The 22,033-nt window shown below is 31.5% G+C and overlaps 1 non-coding gene across 1 annotated transcript; it reads left to right on the top strand.

The window, feature by feature from the left end:
* The first annotated feature begins 19,114 nt into the window (after window positions 1-19,114).
* LOC126008305 (U6 spliceosomal RNA) lies at window positions 19,115-19,221 on the top strand. The gene has a single exon (XR_007495642.1). It is a non-coding gene; the product is annotated as a U6 spliceosomal RNA (small nuclear RNA).
* The last annotated feature ends 2,812 nt before the right edge of the window (window positions 19,222-22,033 follow it).

Below are 22,033 nucleotides of genomic sequence, written 5' to 3'. Positions count from 1 at the left end.
CAAAGTGCCAGTAACTCTATCATCAAAAGATATATAAAGCATAAACATACACAGCATATAAATACTATAAAAACATATTAGGTTGACTAGATGCATTTTAATCAAACTAGTCAAAGTTGTTTTACTCTTTATGAAAGCATCTGCGGAGCATATGCATTTAACTTGCCAAAACAAATAAAACACATCTTTGTTTTTTGCTTACAGGGAAATGTCATTTCTTATGTCTGCATACATCTCTCCATTTGTACTGTAAGTTTACATTTAGGGAGCCTTCCTTGAAGGATAAAAATTGACTATCATATTAAAAAAAAAAAGTAGTAGCAGGCATTTTGTAGTTTTGTAAGGCATAAGCCTGACCTTTCAAATATGTATTTAGAGATTTTGTGGGTTATGCTGTTTTGACAAAAGTCTATAATTCCACAAAATTTAAGCTAGTCTGGTGTCATAATGAAAAGAGACTTGAACAAAAATTCTATTTTAATCTAAAAAATGCAATGTACTTAATTTTTAGTTATTAATCTGAATAATAAAAATGTTTATTTTACTAGCCTCAAGCTACATAATGCTTTTGATCTTTAAAATTTTCACAAAAAAATCCATTCTTTTCATTTATACTGAGGCAATACACAAGAAGTTTAGTGTGTAATCATCTGCTAGAATGCAATAATAGCTGTGATATATTCTTCAGGAGTTATTTTTAATAATTATCTTTCTATAATGATCATACTTATGTGTTTCTAAAAGTTTTACTGTCAATAAAGTTATTACAAACTACAAAAAATTACATTAAATACCCATTGCAATGCATTTTAGAAACAGTTTTGTGAAGAACATTCAAAGATACACCCATAAGAAAAATATAAATGATTTATTATTTCATTGTCACAATGCTATTTTAGAGCTGTCTTGAGATATCTATCTTATAAAATGACCACATTTGAGAGTTTGAGATTTATTTTTTAATACATCAAGATCTATCAAAACATTAATTTCGCTTTTATTTAGTGTCAATCTTTATACCTTTTAGTTCCATAGCTCTGTAAGTAAGAACATTGAAAAACTTTGAATTCCAAATAATAAAAGTCATGTAGTAAGTTTAAAAAAACAAATTAAGATAAGATTAAAAATTCACTAATACAATATGTAAGATGAATATATTTATATATATACCATAGTTTTCAAGTATATGTCAAATTAGAACAATAATAAAACATTTAATTTTATAAATTTGTTGTATCTATCACTGAAATATAGTAATACCTCTTCCCAAGTCACATTAAATACATACACGCATATATATCTTAAAGAACAACTCTATATAAAATCTGTGAACAAAATAATGTATGATCTAGAGAGATTCATCAAAATTTAAACAATAAACATGAATCTTTCTCAGTGAAAATGTATCTTTTTTTTTTTTTTTAATTTTTTGGACCCACACCCAGTGACCAGTGCCACTCTGGGGTTACTCCTGGCTATGCGCCCAGAAATCACTCCTGGCTGGGGACCATATGGGACACAGAGGAATAAAAATGTAGTCCATCCTAGTTTAGCCCTTGCAAGGCAGATGCCCTACCACTTGCGCCACTGCTCTGGCATGAGAATGTATCTCATATAATGATCAGATAACATAAAAATTGTTGCAATTTAACTCTAAAATTAAAACCTTATTCCAATATTAAGAAAGTTAAGACAAATTTCTGAGCAATACACTAAATTTTAAAAATTCAATAGAAACATATTAATTATGTATGATGTTATGTAGCATTTCAGATACATAATTTTTTCTCAATAACAATCGAAATAGCCTAGATATATTTTTCTATGCTTCCATGCAGTAATTATCAAGTTTCTAAATACTAAGTTGGTCTCAGCTATGCTGATGTTTGGACTGTTATCACTAGGATATTTTATCAGAGAGAGTGTGCTACTCTCTCACACTTTGTAGTACTTCTGGAAGCTCTGGCATGGAATACTATACCCTACAAAATATGTAGTATCAGAAATAGTACTTGGGATCCCTACACCACCGGGCCTCATTCATATTCCTGGCTAAGACAAAAACTACATTTTTGTTTAAAACTGTTATCCCTGTAGGAACACAAAGATTTAAACACCAATGCGTTTCTGAAACCACCTAATATTCAGACACAACTTAAGTAACAATAGTCAACTAGCAAATAGTTTATTAAATATTCACACGGTGATTTATCAACCTCAATGGAGACATGATAATTTACATATAATTTTTTGTTGTTATGCTTTCTTTCTTTTCATTTTTAATAATTTTTCTCCCACTTATCTGGAAATAAATTTATGATAAGTTATGTCAACTATGTGATACATGCTCTTTAAATCAATTAAATTATTTTAATAAAATAAAACTAAAGAGATTAATATGAATTTTTATCAAAACTAAATTTTATTTCTTTTTAATTTTGGGAGGTTCACACTGACCTGTGCTTAGGGTTTTCTCCTGGCCCTCTGCTCAGGGATCTCTCCTGCAATAGCAGAACAAATCCAAAAATCAACTTCAATTAATGCTATGTAAGGCAAGTGCTCTACCTATTATATTTCCAGCTCAAGTTTTCTTCACTATAGTTTAAACAAATTGATTAAAATACTGCTTATGACTACAGTATTGATTCTTGACACTACTGAAGTTACACAAGTAAACATGCTAATCTAATCTTTACTCTATAGTGAGCATTGGAAAATGTTTTGGTATCCTTTGAATTGATCGTTACAAAATATTTGATATATAAATTTCTAATTTTGCTCAACAATAGGTCAATTGTTGTCACCATTACAGATTATTTCAGATTAATAAAGCAGTGCATTATAGTAAGTCTCAATTTTTTTGTTTTTGTTTTTGGGCCACACCTGGCAGCATACAGAATTTACTCTTGGTTCTGCACTCAGAAATTGTTCCTGGCAGTTTGGAGGTACCATATGGGATGCCAGGAATAAAACTTGGGTCTGTCCTGGATGGGCAAATGCCCTACTTCTGTGCTATCTGTCCAGCCCCAAACTCAAAACTTTAATTATAAAAATTAAGTGCACAAATTATGCACTGTTAGTGATAATATGCAAATTTGCTGATATCACTTTTATTTCTCCCTGCATAAAAGGGACCATTTTAAATAGTAATTCTTGGATTTTATTCTTATTTTCAATAATAATTTTTCATAGTATGTTCAAATCTATTTGAAAACCTTAAGAGTTTTCAAATCAAAATTAAGCATCATGCTTACTGAATAATGCTATATATTTAATATTTTTAAAAGCAGCAGTTAGACTAAAAGCTTTGATACTAGTGAGATGGTTCAATGTGTGGTTCACGCTTTGCATGCAGGAAACCTGGCATTATCCTTGAGTACCAAAGTGGGTCAGCCCAAAAGAAGTAAGCCTGGCGTTGACTGAGCAATTCAAGATGTGGCCTTCTCTAAAATTAGAACTATCTACATATAAAAGGGAGATAAAATAAAAATATTTTTATATTTCTTTTATGCCATTGTATGTGTACGTCTTTCCAAATGACACTTTTATAGAAAGACCTTTATTGTGTATAACTAAAAATCTTGGAATATAATTAGATATAATAAACTTTGAAAGTTAAATTTACTCTGCAGCTGTCGGTAGAAATGAAGTCATGGAGAATATTATGATGAGCAAAATGTCAGTGGGAAAAGGATTTACATAGAGTGATTACACTCATTTGTGCTATATAAAAACAATATAGTTTGGTAATAATAACCAGAGACAATAAAAAAAAGGACCATGTGGATTAATAAGTGGTAGGAAGTTTGCCACAAATAGCGGGGTCTACAAGTAGGCCTGAAAAGGATCTCTATGACAGTGATAGAAATAACTCTGAATATAAACTGGGTGCTTAAAGGAGAGAAAGTGATATCCATGATACTCTTTCACTAAAAATATTGCAAACCACAGTGTCTAAAAAAAATAAGAAATAGAGAATAAGGAAGAAAAATATCAACTACAGAGACAAGCAGGGGACAGGGCAGGAGTGAGGGTGGAAGTGAAATTGGTGACATTACTGTAAGAAATGGTGAAGGGTATTGCACATTATTTCACTAAAATTCTATCATGAACTTCTTTGGAACTGTGAAAAAAACTTTTGTAGTGAACAACTTTATAATTGTTTAAATAATGTAACATAATATATATGATTTATTTCCCATTATATTTTTGAATATATTTTATTTTAGCACAGTCATTAACAATATTATTAATAATAGTTTCATGCATACAGTGTTCTAGCATCACTTTCTCCACCAATTTGAGTTCGTTTAAAATCAAGAATTAGGGGCCGCAGAAATAGTACAGCTATAGGGCATTTGCCTTGCACAAGGTTTAACCAGGATGGACCTGGGTTTGATTCTCAGCATCCCATATGATCCTCCCAGTATGCCAGGAGTGATTTCTGAGTGCAGAGCCAGGAACAGCTCCTGAGAGCTGCTGGGCGTGGCCCCAAACAGAAAATAAATAAACAAATAAATAAATAAAATCAAGAATTGCAGGAATTCAGTATGTTACAAAAAACTCAAAATTCTCACTTAAAATAAAAGTGTGATATTTATTCTTTTCTTATCTGTAAAAGTACTACTAAAATTTTTTGTAACAGATGAATAAAAGGTGTAAATTGAAAAATATTTGGAATATAAAATTTTGGCACAAGAGCAAAAATAATTTGATAGATATAATAAAATAATAAACTGAAACAACTATTAAACAGTTCTTCAAAATTAAAATCATTCTGGTCTCACAACTACTCAGATCATCTCTCACATTTTCATAATATGAAAGATATTTGTGTATTATCCAAATATTCATTTATCTAAAATCACTAATCTATTCCTGTCATAGCTGACAAGAACTCATGGGTTCTTGTTTTTAAACAGTCAAAATTGAAAGAAAAGGGACTTGATATCAAGTGGCTAAAACTGAGAAATGATTTTTTTATAAAAAGAAAAGAAAAAGACAAAAGACAAGTTTTTTAATTATAAGAGGGCTTTTCCTTATAAAGGATCCTAAATGTATCGATGTTATCTATCTATAATCTATCTATATCATTCATTCATCTATATTTCTATATATATACACATATATTTTAAAATATGGATGGGTGAGTATTTTTTATTGAGTTTAAAATAGAGGCAATAAATAACAAAACAGGATGATAAAGTGACTATCTTATAGTCAAGTCATGTGTCACAGCCTATTTTATTCAGCTAAATAGGCAACACCCAGATACAGCCTTCTGGCCTTTCATACTGTATTCACTTTCCTAATATGGCTGTCCATTGATTTCTTCAAAATCTCATTCTCCTTTTGTCCTTATCACTCCCTCATAGGAAAATTAACTATGTTCAACCCACAAATAATCATGTTGCATTTACTATCTAAAATTAATATGTTTTTGCAAATGTAGAGTATTTTACAATATAATAATTCTATGAGATAAATGAGTTTTTGTGGTTACACAAGTAGAAAATGTAGGATGATTGAACTTTGGCCCCACAGTCACCTACTAACATTTAGCCAGATTTCAAGTATAAGGGAAGTCCATAGCAATGAATGAAACTTGGCAGTTCATACTACTCCTTATAAAACAATGACTAATAATGCCCACCTGAAAGAGTAGCCAGTTGAAAAATATGATTTAATAAATTGCTCACATAGGGGCCAGAGAGATATCATAAAGGTAGGGCATTTACCTTGCATGCAGAAGGACTGTGGTTTGAATCCTGGCATCCCATATCGTTCCCCAAGCCTGCCAGGAGCAATTTCTGAGTATAGAGCCAGGAGTAACTCCTAAACGCTGCTGGGTGTGACCCAAAAAAAAAAAAAAAAACAAAAACAAAAAATGGTTCGCATAAAATATCTTCCTAACAAAGCAAATCATGCATATGCTTTAGCTAGAGGCATTGCTTAATAATCAATAAAACACAGCTCTAACAGAAATTTTTTTATAAAATGCCTAAATATGAAATAAAACTAAAACATATAATAAAATAATTAAGACATATAACATTTTTTAATAAAACATTTCACCTATACTCATAATTAGGTAAAGTGCTTTTGAAATTACTTTGCATTAGTAAGAGGAAATCGTAAAATAATATCTATTTTCAAAAAAGATCTTGAATAATACTTTACAGGTAAATACATACATTTATTTTTAAATAATGTTAAGATATCTCAGTGTCTCACGTTATATTACTCTGTAACCTTTTACATATAATTAAAAGTTAAAGCTACATAGAAAATAGCAAAATAATCATAACAATATATTATGTAAGACCTTTTGATTACTTTATATAATTTGTGAATACACATAATTTTGTATTCTGCCTTTCTTCATTTTTTAGCCTATGTTTTTTACAAATATTTGCCATTTAAACATTTATATTATACCAAATATACACCAAGAGTTAAAAATAGAACAGGAAGTTGTCCTTAAGGAATTTTTCTCTTAACCATGATATTTTAAATTATCAGTAGTATTTTCCAGTTTTACTTTCTACTTAGCTGTTTCAAATGCACCTGACGTCATACATTCCAATCCATGTTGCCTATCTTTAGGTTCAACACAATTTCTCACCAACAGTATTTAAAGAATTTTAATATCTGTTCATTTTTCTTGAATTTCAGCCAGTTTCACAAACCAACTTTTTCTCCTATGAAGTCTATAAATTTTGTATATTAAAAATCAAGGTATTATTTAGAGGTAAAGCATGGTGCCTATTAAATAAAATATTTTAATATTAAAATCGCCCAGAATATGCTTTCTGAGATATTTTAGCATTTACATAGTTTATCAGAGTTCTCTACGAAGTATAAAAATTGATTAGAAACCATTGTCTATAGAATTAATATTTTGTCATATTTGTAATCCAACTTCATGCCTTTTTTTTCTGAAGTCACATGACTATTCTCAAGGCTGACTCATGCTGTACAGTCGGGAATCTAATAACCATATCAGGTGGCAGGAACTGAATTCTGGTCAGCTGCTTGCCAGGCAAAACTCAGTTCAACTTTTTGAGTTTCTTTGTGTTTGTTTGTTTGTTTTGGCGCCAAACCAAATGAAGCTCGGCGGTTACTTTTGGTTATCCACTCATAAATCGCTCCTGGATTTGGGGGACCATATGGGACGCCAGGGATCGAACCCAGGTCCGTCTGGGGTCAGCTGCGTGCAAGGCAAAAGCTCTACCATTGCATTATTGCACAGGCCCCTTGAGTTACATTTTATGTAAGTTTTTAAACTTGATTTTCATTACAAATTGTCCCTAGAGTACCATTTAAAACTTAAATCTTAATTGATTTTTTTATAAATCAACATAAAAAGTATGAGATACAGTTTCTAGAGCATTTTTAGAGGATAAGAAAGACAATATTATTAAAGACAAGTAAAAAATATTCTACTCTAAATCTACACAATGAACCTGAGTATGGAATATTTTAGGAGAATATTTTCCTGTTTCCTGATTAATTTTTTTCAGATCATGACTAAGCTATTATATGTAAATGTAAGTCTCTGAGGGTCATTTAGAAATATAAACATTTATTCAAGGATATACTTTATAAAAATATCAGAAAACTGTACAAATTTTAATTTAACCCTTAAACATAATGAGTGAAATAGGTATAAAATATGAATGAAGCTAGATATTTTATCTACCATAGGCTTAAAAACGTTTCCAGAAATACTATCACTGTTTTCTAAATTTTTATATCTCATTTCTGAAAGACAAATATATGTCAAACATGCTATTAAAGGGAATTATAAATAAACATATACATTAAGTTTATTAAAATAAAACAAAGATTTTTATATTTTCCATATTATAAAAGATCAGAATAGAATCACAACTTTAATAAAACATTCAAGATTAATCCTTATTAAGCACAAGTCAATTATCTTTATTTCCTTCCTTTCCTCCAGCATTGATTTTATCAGAAAATTTAACTAAACTATTTTAAATTTCATACATTCAAGTAAAAAGTATGCTTTATAAGTTAGAATGATAAGTTAGAGTATCAGTAGTGAACTACTAGTCAATTTTAACTTCCATATTTAAAAAATATATGTTGTTTTTGATTTTGGAGCAGACATAAAAAACTAAGTTGCTTAGCTTTCAAAAAAAGAGTGCTTATGTTTGAGTGCTGATATATTCAAGCTCATGCTCAAATATGTAATAGCAGGTATCTAAATAATTTTCAAAAAAGTTCAATAGCTAACATAGCTAAATTAATGAAAGAATATTTTCAAATATCATCATTTGGAAATTCTCTCAAGAGTATGTTCTCTCAAGACCTGTAAATTCATTACTAGCTAAAAATGTGAAAAGATATTTTTGTTTTGTTTTGTTTTTCTTTTTTTGGGGGGGGGGGCCATACCCGTTTGATGCTCAGGGGTTACTCCTGGCTAAGCGCTCAGAAATTGCCCCTGGCTTGGGGGACCATATGGGACGCCCGGGGATCGAACAGTGGTCCTTCCTTGGCTAGCGCTTGCAAGGCAGACACCTTGCCTCTAGCACCACCTTGCCGGCCCCGAAAAGATGTTTTTTTTTTTTTGTTTTTTTTTTTTGTGGTTTTTGGGTCACACCCGGCAGTGCTCAGGGGTTATTCCTGGCTCCAGGCTCAGAAATTGCTCCTGGCAGGCACGGGAGGACCATATATGGGACGCCGGGATTCGAACCGATGACCTCCTGCATGAGAGGCAAACGCCTTACCTCCATGCTATCTCTCCGGCCCCGAAAAGATGTTTTTAATTATAAATTCCTTACCAGTTTTTTACATGTAATGGCCCAAAATAGGGTTTTGTATATGTTTGGCATTTTAAAATTTAGTCTTTATTTATCTGATGTATTTTTAAAAGAACAATTGAATATGGAAACATAAAGTGAAAAAACTATTTATTATATAAAGTACAGAGTCTAGAGTCTTGTAAGCAAGCTTACATATTAAGAACTGCTTCTTTGGATAAAATATTTATTACACATATAATAATAGTAAATGTCTCTGAGTTTAAAAAATAAATAATAATAATAATAATAATAATATCAACATGATTTTAAAAGTCTAACAAGATAATCAACTAAAATGTTAAGTATTGGTCCAGAAATGAAATTTAGAAATTATGTTATCTTTATAGAACTTAATTTCATGAGTTATTATAAAAATCAAGTTAATTTTCATTGCTTATTTATTTTTGATTCATATGGTACTTAAACTTAAATTGTTCTATTACTAGTGATATTGCTGAAGTGTGTTATAGGAAACTTATTCAAGCAGAAAATTTTTTGACATTCTTTAAAATAAGACTAATTTTATAGATATTAATAAAATTCTATTTTTATAAAGTATATCAATCACTTTATGATTCTAATATTAAATCAAATAGCTTCTCTGATTTTGCCATTTTAGTAATAGCAATATTTGAATTAAATAAAAATCAAGGTAAAATATATCATAACATGTTGACATATTTTAGTAGGTTACTATATTTGTTAATTTCTTGGTTCTGTGTACAAACTATTTAGGTTGTATATACAAATTATAACTGTAATGTTACTTGTGGTCAAATAATCGAGGTTCCATATAAAAATGTTTCAATAGTATAGAAATTTTTATTATTTTCTTACTATTAGAACATAATTTTCTACTGATTATGGAAATTGTTTTCTTTCCCACATATTTCTACCAAATTTGATTTTCAAATACTTAAAATGAAATTTATATGAGCTAAATTCATAACAAACTGCTGTATTGACAATAGTTTTTAGGGTGTTTTTTTTCTATCACAATAAAAAAGCCCTTAACCATTTCCCTTTTTTTTCCACTAAAGGATGATTAATAAAAAAGAATAAATCATCCATACTTAAACTAGTTTAGATTATGTTCACAGTTTCTAACATATTAGCATTTATAAATGACAAAAAGCCTTCTTCAACATTGTGTTTTACCATTATAAATGATAGATGATATATATCAAATAAATAAGAAAAAAAACAAACTTCCTTCAGAAAGACAAGAAGTTGAAATAGTGACAAAAGTTTATATAAATCAACATATTCACAATGGTTTTCTTGTTAATTTATCATATTCAACTTTGTATTCTAATTTTCTTTTAACATATAGATATATATTATTAAAATTAACTTCCTATATCTTTATGCCTTGAAACTATTCTAGGTGTAAACAAACACATATTTACATAGTCAATGTTTTGTAAACATTTTAAATAAAATAAATAATATATTCATACTTATGCAGGCTGACAAATTATACCCTAAGCAGCAAGCTCTTTGAAGGCAGAAATTTGTATTTTATTTTTGTATGATGATCATCTTACAAATAGTCTGTAATAGAAATATTAAATATTATTTTCTGTTCTGAAGGATAAAAATGATAAGAATGAAACATGGGATCTTTTGTAAATTGTTATAGAAGATAAATTTCAATGAAGTTTTGAATAAAATTTTACTTAGTTATTTTCCTCTGAAGTATATGCACTATTCATTTATGATGTCAAGATAGTCAGATTTCAGAACTTATCCAAATCTGTGTGTGTTGAAATGCTCATTTCTGTCTTGTTGAAGAAATTTTTCTTTGGGAAGTGGTCAGGAAAACATATAATCTAACAGTATTCGACATGGCCTTTAGTTCATGAACTAAGTTAGAACTTGGGGTGAGGAAATATTCATCCGTGAAATGGATTTCTTTGTGTACCAGGTAAATGATTCCTTACCACAATTAGAACAGTTTACTACATTAGGATTTAGATATGATGTGCATCTCAATACAACAGCCAACCTAACAAGTCAATTTATATTCTTTGGGCTGGAGAGATAGCATGGAGGAAAGGCATTTGCCTTTCATGCAGAAGGTCAGTGGTTCAAATCCCCGTATCCCATATGGTCCTTTGAGCCTACCAGGAACGATTTCTGAGCATAGAGCCAGGAGTAACCCCTGAGCGAGGCCAGGTGTGACCCAAAAACCAAAAAAAAAAAAAAATTATATTCTTGTTCTGCAGGTCTCCTTGGAGATTTAATCATTGTTACTTTTGTGAAGAAAAAAATCTCAGGGACTTGGATATCATTATCTATTACTTAGGAACTATCACATATTTCCATTATAGTATTCATCTAATTCCTTTTATAGGAAGTTAAATTTCAGAAAGTTTTCTGTTTACTACTTTTGAAATTTGTTACTGAGTATAGCTATAAGCAATGGCTGCCAACTTCTAGCTTATACCATATGTCTTAGGGAGCTAAAAGAAAATTATACTGAAAGTTTTTCTTATGCCATTAAATGATCATGGGAAATTCTCCATGAGGTCATATCCAGTTGAGGGAGAAGCAGTGAAGCAATAGGAGCAAGTACCATGGGAGTTTGAGCCATCTGTTTATATAGCTTATTTATGCCTTTTTGGACCTATGTGACCAAGTCTAATATATATCACTTTCATTTTACAATGGAACGCTACTGTGCACATCCAATTTTATGGTTCAATGGATCAGATCACACAATTCACAATTCATGATGTGCAATACATGTTGCATAGTTGTGGTATCCCATGAACAGGTGTTCACTCTATAACTCCAGCCCCAGTAAAAACATAGAGCTACATTTCAAATAGAGGTGGTAGTTGATAAATAAATGTCTGGTTTTATTCCAAAATTTTAGAGTCTATGCTGTAATCTCTATATGACAGCTTTCCATAGATCCATTTATCACTATATGTACAAGATAGTTGGTTAACTTGTAAGTTCATCCACGAATTTTTACCAATTTATCAAATGAAAATTAAAATTAAACATGAACAAGTATTTCAAACATTCAGAATCACATTTCATTATTATTTAATTACTCTTCCAATTAAGTAGGCAAAATAAAGTGAATCCATGTCTATAGAAAACCCATTTTTAAAAAGTAATATATTGTTAAAGAAAATAAATTGTTCTAGTTGTTTTAATTAGTCTGTCTTTTCTATATAGCAAAATGATCTGTTAGTATACAAATTATAAGGTTTAATGAAATAGCCATTTCCAAAGGACTCTTGACTTTGTCACCAATTTATTGTGTTAATCAATATTCTACAATGCAAAATGTATCACAGGTACCATTGTTTCTCTTTCTGTATTTTATAATTCTAGATAGTATTTATGACCTAAATTATAACACAAAAATGCTGATAATTTAAATTTCAAATATTGAAAAGGAGAACAAACAAGATAGATAGAGAGAGAAAAAGATTAAACATACAGTTAGTATCTTAATTTCTTTTTATTTTTTGATGAGTTTAGGGCCACTGTGTCGTGATTCACAGCCAGCCATGACAGAACTTCAATGAAAGGGCCTCAAGAGTTAGTGCTATTTGAGTTCTGAGGTGCCTGAGATTACCCAAACTAACCCAGTGAAGTTCAGGATTTTTATAGTTAAACTCAGAATTACTTAGGGGCTTCCTCCAGGGCTGCACCCAGTGATAATGGAGACCATGAGGTGTGAAGGATTCAACCAGGATTGGCCTCATAAAAAGTATGTTCCATAACCTCTCTTCTATATATATATATTTTTTTTTTTTTTTTGGTTTTTGGGCCACACCAAGTGACACTCAGGGGTTACTCCTGGCTATGCGCTCAGAAGTCGCTCCTGGCTTGGGGGACCATATGGGACACTGGGAGATCAAACAGTGGTCCGTCCAAGGTTAGCGCAGGCAAGGCAGGCACCTTACCTCTAGCGCCACCGCCCGGCCCCTCTATATTTCTAAACTCTGAAATATTTGGTGCATTCTTAGTAGTTTTCATGCATGATGTTTTTCAGAAATTCATAACTCTCCATAGTTATTCTTAAATTTAAGAAGATATAAATGTAATTATATAGTAAAAAATTAGAAAAAATGTATAATTTATTCAGGTAAAATAATAAGTTTAACAACTATATCACAAAATAGCAACCTGTTGTTTACCTCGAGCAACTCAAAGACCTTATGATTTATCTAGTGTTCTATTGTAAAGACCCCTTAAGAGAATGAATGCTATTCTATTTTTAAAGTTAAATTATGTGTATTGTGCAATTCAAAATAGACATAGATTATTTCTATCATCATTTTTAATTTATTTATGAGAAAAGTTTTATCAGGATGAAGATGTAATAAAGAAGTTCAGGCTTCAATCCACATGCAAATAATGTTGGATGAGAAGAATAGGAATTGAACTGTCCTGGGAATTCTGAAATTACTTTTCAAGAGTCAGCTATATTCTCTAGCAAGCACAGAACAACTGGCTTTTCTGAAATGAGCACCAAGAACAAAGACTTCTAAATATTGAACTTCATGGCTATTATTGCTGTTAGTTAAAAGACTGAGTTCTGACATCTGGAAAATAAAAGCACTATTGCTGGATCCTAGATACTTATAAACTATTTTTATTATGATATTTCTAGCAACACATGGCATACATATTCATAGCCTTAGAAATGCTTCCTATTTCTATAGATTTCTTCCTCATTTGCAGGTGTGATTATAGATTCATGAATACAGCTAATCACTTCTAATACTTACAGTGATCCAGCCACTGAATTTAAATTTTCTTTGATTTTTTTAATGAATCTAGGCCTAAAGGAAACTCACAGAATTATACAATGCATAATAGCCTATAGTAACAATGAGATAGGTACATAAAAATCAGGTTATTTGTAGATTACTAATATTACACCTCAGAAGTATTCTAGAACATTCTTGTACTCTCCTTTTCTCACGTGCATGTGCATTTTCTCATAATTCCTGTGTCTTCTATTTAAGAAAAAAAAAAGCCACATTTTCTCAATATCAGAATGCCAATAGTTTGAGAAACTATAGACTATTTTATGTCCCTAAAGTTATCTAAGATTCCAAAATTATTTCCATAAGGTACATTCAAATCATTTGAAGGAAATATGCCAAATTAGGGCTTCTAACTTGTGTTTAAACAGTATTTTCTGCTACAAATGATAAATTAATTTTAACAATCATCCTGATCATTAATATGGAAATGAAACTTGATAACAATATTAATATATCTCTCTAAATACATTTAGCACACAAATATTTTTTATGTTTTATGAACCTTTTATATAATTTAATAGAATTTTTAAAACATTTAAAACTATTAGAATGAAGTGAACTCTCTTATCGTGAATTTTTTTCACAGATACGAAAGAAAAATACTATAACTTTCTTGACCTTGCCATTTTCTGACACTTCAATTAACCCAGGAATTTTAGAACTGTTGCTACTGTTAGGTACCAGAAAGCACAAGAAAAATATTTTTGCTAAAGAAATCATAGATACAAGGCTTTACATTCTTTAAAAATAAAACTGGTACAGACAAATATTGTTGTTTTTTTTTAATTTTTTTAAGTACCATGATTACAAACATGATTATAGTTGGGTTACAGTCACAAACAAAACATCCCCCTTCACCAGTGTAACAGTCCCCCCTCCCAGTGCCCCCCTTCCTCCTTCTTATCCCCTGCCTGTATTTGAGACAGGCATTCTACTACAGTTATTTGTTTTTAAAGTTCAGTAAACTGGTTTTTTTTAAAAGGATAAGTGTTAAAAAAAATAGTAAAGGTGTGACAGTGGCAATTGCCATTGTTTGCATAGGCCCAGAAAAAAAAAGGGGGAAATGGGAAAAAAATCCTTGGCTTGATTACACAAAGGCCTCACCCCAGAAGTTTATTGGCAAAAGACGGACTCTGGGCTCCAGCCATACCAGTCTGTCCAACTCGAGTCATTCTCCGTGGTCCCAGTGAAACTTTTTCACACTTTAGCTGTTGTTGGTATCAGGTTCCTATATTTAAAGATTCTGGATTCTATGCATTTCTTTCATCGAAGTCAGGCTGATGTGGAGCATCCTCTAGTTTCAGCACACCATTAGATGCGGAGCGATCTGCCCTGCAATCAGGTTGTTGCTGAGTCGTCTGGGTGTTGAGAGCACTATTTGGAGTAAGTCAATGCCAGAGCAGCAACTATTGTTAATATTAATAATTAAATGTCTCTAGTTATAGCTTCCTCAGCTTTTAGTCATTTTACATGTTTTTCTAGGTAACTGCTTTTGTTCTGGTCTCTTTTTGGCACTCCTATTTTAGTCTCTGATAAAACCACATTGTCCATGTTTTTCACAAAACTGTGATCACTCTATATGAACACTTTGATCTCTGTACTTTCAAGAGATTTCCGTTTTACATACCCTGATTCACATCAGACATGAAACTGTCAATATAAAATTCCAGACAGATAAACTCAAATGTGATTTTTTTTTAGCTTTTCTACATGACTGCGTAATCTCATGAATTTTAATAAAATTACAGGTTATTTACTTGTATGTTATTGATTTTTCTAATGTTTTTTATGTTACTGGCACACGGAAAAGACAAATTGCCTACAGTTCATATTTTTTTTTTATTTAGAAATTAACAAACTAGACCAGAAACTTTTAGAAATAGCCCCAGAGACTGTAGGCTAATAAAGAATAGAAATTAGACTCCAGTGAAAGAATGGTTTCTTTAATGGTCACTTTAATCTCAGCACATTTTTATAAAATTGAACTCAACTGACCTAATTAGAGGAAGTCAGCAAGAAATGGAGAAATAAACATTATTCAGAAAAAAAGAGAAGTAAATAGGAAGTTATCCTTGCCATTCAGTGACTATTAAGGTAGGTCTCAATCACCAGGCTGTAATCACATAACAGAACCACCATCCCAGGATTTAGTAACTGATAAAATTGCAGCTGGTTCTCAGCTAATGGAACTTCATACTAATCAGATCAGCACAGAAACTATGTTACAAACACAAAAATAAAGGCAGATGTTGGCTTCTTTTAAAAATAAGAATGAAGTAAAGTTGTTTCTAGTAGTACATACTACTATGTAATAAACTTGAAATCCAGAATACCGTATTTTCTGGCGTATAAGACGAATGGGCATATAAGACGAACCCCTAGTTTTACAGTTAAAACATAAGTTTAGGTCTATATTTGCTGTATAAGACAGAATGTTCCTGTGCTGCAACTGTATGTACCACAGTGAGCCAATCACAACAAGCAAAGGTCCAAAGGTTGTACTGTAATAGACGTCCTCTCTGACTCTGGCCAATCTGAGCAGGCTTTTGACAGTGTAGATTCGGATCCAGATCACTGTATAATTTGCATGCATAAAAAGCCTACTTGGATTGGCTGAGTTAGAGAGGCTGTCCAAGCAGCCTGGCAGTGATTGGTGCAGGATCGAGTTGGAAAATTCGTTTTGTGGCAATATTCAGACAATTTTCGTTTAGCAGCATATTGAAACATTTTTCGGGATATACAAGGCCGATTTTGGTTGACTTTTTTGTTGTTGTTGTTTCAAAAGTCGTCTTATATGTCGGAAAATACGGTAGATTTATTTGAACCCAGTTTCCTCAAACCACTAAAACTGATACTAATGAGACTGTGAGTGGTGAGAAAAGATTCACTGTGCCACTTTGTACCTTTTGATTTGTGAAGCAATGCCACTGATATTAAGTGAGATTATTGAGATGAAGTTATTTATTGCCATTATTTAGAATAAATCATGAGTGTTCTGTGAAGTTGTTCTTATCTTTTAAGAAACCACTAAATGCTTCCTGCAAAGCTGGATTCAACACTCAGAATTTCTTATGCTGTTGTTTATCTATAAAGCTTTTTTTTTTATCTATAAAGCTTTATGTCAAATTTGAATAACAACAAAGTTGGATAGAGTATACTTGCAGAGATGTTTAATTATATGCAACTGTTTGCTATATCTCCAACTAATCTCTTCTATCCTCCAGTTTCTTTTGATAGATCTACTGTGAATGTAATGTTCTGGAGCCTTTGTATGTAATTCCTTGCTTATCTTTGTAGCTTTCATGGTTTGTGATTCCAACTTTGTTTTCACTTTAATTATAATGCTATATTTTTATTTGGGTATATTTTATTTATTTTCATTTATGTATGTACTTATTGGTGTTGTTTCCATACTCAGCAGTACTCAGGGCTTACTCTTGACTCTGCACTCAGGGATAATTACTGCTGGCTCACTGGACCATATCTTAGTGCCAGGATGAACACAGGTAGGACACATACAGTAAGCCCACACTACTAATGCTCCAGGCTTTATTTGGGTACATTTTAAATGAAACTCATTAACTATCCTAAATTCGAGTGCATGGCTCAATTTGATCTTGTGGGGAGATTCTTAATCATATTTTTGTAACTATAGATTTTGTGAATCTCTTTTTCCCTATTAATCATAATCTTATTTCATAATTATCTGTTCTACTTTTATTTCTTTTAAATATTTCCATCTTTTTCCATATTTTTATTGGAGGTTTTATGCATCTTGTCTTGGAGCTCACCAATTATTATCTTGGCTTCTGTTAATCTACTACTAAGTACTTCTAATCAGTTCTTGGTTTTTTGTTGTTTTTTTTTTTTTTGTGGGTGGGGGGGCACACTCTGCAGCCATCAGGTTTTACTCCCAGCTCTTCATTCAGAAATCACTCCTATGAGGCTCGGAGAAACCATATGGATGCTGGGAATCCAACCCAGGTTGGCCGCATGCAATGCAACATCCTACCAGCTGTACCCTCTACTCAGGCCCCTTTTAATTAGTTTTTATTTAATTTCACCCAAATGCTTTTTAGTCATGTGACATCTAATTGCCTTTTGCTCAGATCCTTTCTCACACGTTTTATTTACTTGAGGTCTGTACTGTAGTTTCTTTCAGCTCACTAAAAAGCCTCATCATGGTGGCTCTGATATCATTATCAGAAAGATTCTAGAGAAGCTTCAAGCAATAGAATAGTTTCAGAACTCTTTTCTTTATTTTGATGGCCTCTATCATTGCTTCATTGTGTTTTTAGTGCAGTGAGGATTAGGGGTGAAATTCTGGTTTGGTGAAATTCTAGGTAGCAATCTAAGGGTATGTTAACTGATTCTATCAAGAACTTATGTTGCACTTACTGTCTGTGCCTCCAGCTACTGCTGAGCTTCCATTGTACAAATGTATGCTACTTTAAAAGGTTCCTTTTTAAAATATAGATCTCATTGACTCACCTGACCTAATTGTTTCAATCCTAGGGATACACTACGGGCCCATCAGTATGCATGTTTTTTGGTTTTTGTTTATTTATTTCAACTCTTTCTGTAACTTGGTAAATGACAGATTTGAAATTAATTTGTAAGGTGGATACTATCTTTAGTCTTAATAGGAACCACCTGAAGTGAGAAAACTTTCTTCCTAAAGTACCAGTGGGAATAGACTTCAGAGCTTGTGTCCTCAGCTTCCTGAATAAGCCTGGTGCAGGTGGAGTTCTAAGAGGCCCTGATTGTATTTTACTGTGTGTGCTGAGCCACTGGAATTAGTCTCTGACAAAACTGCACTTCACCAGTGTCTTCTTCACTCCTCCCCACCCTGTATATCTGTGTTTGACTTTCTTAAGACGACAGCTTTTTGAAGAGGAAACATCTTCAGGTTCTTAGATTTCTCTCACACTCTTTTCTGCAGATTCACTTACAAATTCCATCGGCTGTTTTTCAAGTCCTGTTGTATTTTCAACTCGGCATTATTCCCACCATCTTGGGTCCAAATCTCCTTTAAAAAAATCTTAATTTTTGGTAGTTTTCAGTGTAGATATAATTAATGCGGCAACCACTAAAGTGAATTATACATATTTCAAAATAAAATAAAACAATAATCATAATAAATGTTAGAACTCAAACTTTTTACACCACTATTGCATTAACTACATATAATTCTCTTGTCTCATAGTAGTTTCCAAAGGTTGCATGTGCAAATGAATTAAGGTAGTGTTAATTTTTAAATCTTATCAATTATTCACTTTTCCAATATTAAATTTTTGACTAATATAATGTCCCCAAATAAACATTTTAGAGCAGAGTAACATATTTTTAAATACATGCAAATTTATAAATAAATAGGAACACATGTCAGAAAATAACCAAAACTCAACAGGATTATTAAAAAAGACACTCAAGTTATGTTACAATTCACTTTATAAAATATAAAATATTGATACAGAAAATTCAGTGCTCGCTTCGGCAGCACATATACTAAAATTGGAACGATACAGAGAAGATTAGCATGGCCCCTGCACAAGGATGACACACCAATTCGTGAAGCGTTCCATATTTAAAAAAAAAAGAAAGAAAGAAAATTCAATATATTTTATTTGATTCTGGGATAAATCCAGAGGTGGTGATGAGACACATCTGGCAAAACGCAGGGCTTACTCCTGATTCTATGCTTACAGAAAATACTTTGCGGTGCCCGGAGACAATATGGGGTTTCAGGAATCAAACGCAAGTAGCAAGGCCCTTATTATATATATTAATCTCTGGTCCTATTTTATTCTTATATAAATTCTACATAGAAAGTTCTCTACTGATTACATTTATATGTTAGGTAAAATGATATCTCCATAAACATGTAAAGTATATCTAGTCTGGAACTTGTGAAGAATATATTATGCTATTTGATGACATGGCCTTTGGAGATGTGAAAGATTTCTTGAATAAGAGATTATCTGGGATAATCTGGATGAGCTCAGTGTAATCATAAGGACCCTCATGAGAGGGAAGCAGATGAATAGATTCAGAGCTGTGTGAAGGAGAAGGCAGAGGTCAGAATGCTACAACACTTAAGACAGAAGCATAAGCAGAGGAATGTTAAAGTATCTGAAAACTAGAGGCAAATAAATATATCTTCCCTTGGAGTATATAGAATTAATGCAGAGCTGCTGATAATTTGATTTTAGCCAGATGAGACATTTGACCTCCAGAACTCTACAAGAATTAAATTTGTTTTCAGCCAATTTTTTGCAATTTATTTCAGCCTTAAGAAAAAATAAGTAATATTCTCAAATGGAATAATTCATTTGTACATCATATGTACATGCCTAATTGCAAAAACAAACTGTTCAAGAAGAGAAGGATAGATAAGCAAATTGAATATTTAGTGCTTTAAATACCAAAAAGTAAAGGAAATACATTTTTTAGAGTCAATGAAAGGGCAATCAATACTGTATAGATTCAATAAGGAAATTCAAAGCAGATAAAAAATGTTAAACCTATCTCCCTGATGACCTGGTATCTTCATAGAAATTTTATCATTATTTGATCAGAGAGATAGGATAGCTGGTAATGCATTTGCCTTGCTTTCATTGACTTGAGTTCAATTCCTGGCACTGTATATAGTTTCCAAGTACTATCAGAAGTGATTTCTGAACACAGAGACAAGAAAAAGCCCGTGAATCACCTGGTGTAACTCCTTAAGTAGAAATAAAAAAAGAAATTTTATCATTTTAAAACAAGTTTAAAATGTATAAAAAATACTCATCATGTGATAATAAATAATAACTCATAATAATGAGGTTAATATTGTATCACAAAGATACTTCTAAAAATTGCATATGCCTCTTTACACTGATAGGCATGAAAAGCAGACAGATATCATTGTTGCCTGTTTTATTTATACCATATAAAATAATTACACATGCTAAAATGCTTCTACAAAATATCAGCACAAATAACCACTAAAATCTTTGAGCTTATTTTAAAAAAGAGCTTTATAAAAATTTATTGACTTGTACTTTAACCTAGTAGTGTTCTTCCTTGAACATGTTTATGACTTGCTGGTTTCTATATTTATTTACTTGTCTATGTATTTTTGTTTGCTTATTTCAATTATAGAAGTGTTTTTCTTTAAAATAAATACGTTCTTATTTTTCTCTCCTCACGACCTTTTATATAAGTTTCAATAAAGACTACTTTGCAAAAAATATCTAAAAATGTCTAAAGGCTATATTAACAATTTCTAAGGATTAGAGAAAAACTCAAATCAGTGAAAATTCATAAAGATAAGGTAGACAGATATTAATACTTTTGTAGTAGTAGGTGTGATGTGGTAATGCTGCATATCTAGACATAAATATTAAAAACTAATATAATGTCCCATTGATTTAAACACGTTGATTGTTGAATACCAAACCTTTTTAAAAAATCAATGTTTAACATACTTTAACTGAAACTCACACATACACATTTGGCAACAAAGTGATTCATAGTCATATGAGATCAATGACGATGACGAGCAAATTAAATTGGATCATCGATTTGAATAATTTCTTAACAGATAGATTTGCTATTTTTATGGATTGTTGATTTGCAGAAAGCATGCAATAAGAGGCAACTGATAGAAGTTATATTTTGGTCAATGAAGGCAAGTATGATGGATGACAGAAGGAAAAAAACAAGACTGCCTTAGCAGTAGAGGGAAATATAAATAAATCAAAGCTGGATGTGTAAGACTGGTTGAACATTAGCTAAAATTTAAATATTGGAGGGACTCAGATATAAAATAGTGTATAAAGTATCTAACCCAGTAAGTGACTAACCCAGGTTCAATTCAAGAAACACCATATTGTCCCTCAGCCCAGAAGAGGTGATACATCTTGTGTAGAGCCAGTAATACATGCTGAGCTCTGCTGAGTGTAGCACACCAAACACCAAACAATGAAATCTACAAGTTTTACATATATATATATATATATATATATATATATATATATATATATATATGTGTGTGTGTGTGTGTGTGTGTGTGTGTGTGTGTGTATTTATCACATATCCTACTATTATTTTGCCTTAAGTAATACATTAACAAAGAATTAGTGCCAGAGAATGTTTCTACTATGATTATCATCTATTTCCAAATACTTCAAATAAAAACATTGACTAACTAGTTTTTAGGTTTTTTTGTTTCTCTATTGATTTGAGCTATACCTTCAGTCTTGAGGCCACTACAAATGAGCTTAAAGTTAGAAAAATGTTAAAAATGACCTATTCATTTCCTCTATCTTGTTTAGGGATTAAAAACATAGTTGTAAGTCTAGCTCAAACAAGGACTTTTCCATAACTAATCTCTGACAAGTTCAAGATAAAATAGTT

This window comes from Suncus etruscus, chromosome 4 (assembly GCF_024139225.1).
Source record: "Suncus etruscus isolate mSunEtr1 chromosome 4, mSunEtr1.pri.cur, whole genome shotgun sequence".
Taxonomy (NCBI): Eukaryota; Metazoa; Chordata; class Mammalia; order Eulipotyphla; family Soricidae; genus Suncus; species Suncus etruscus.
This window is presented reverse-complemented; position numbering and strand designations above follow the sequence as displayed.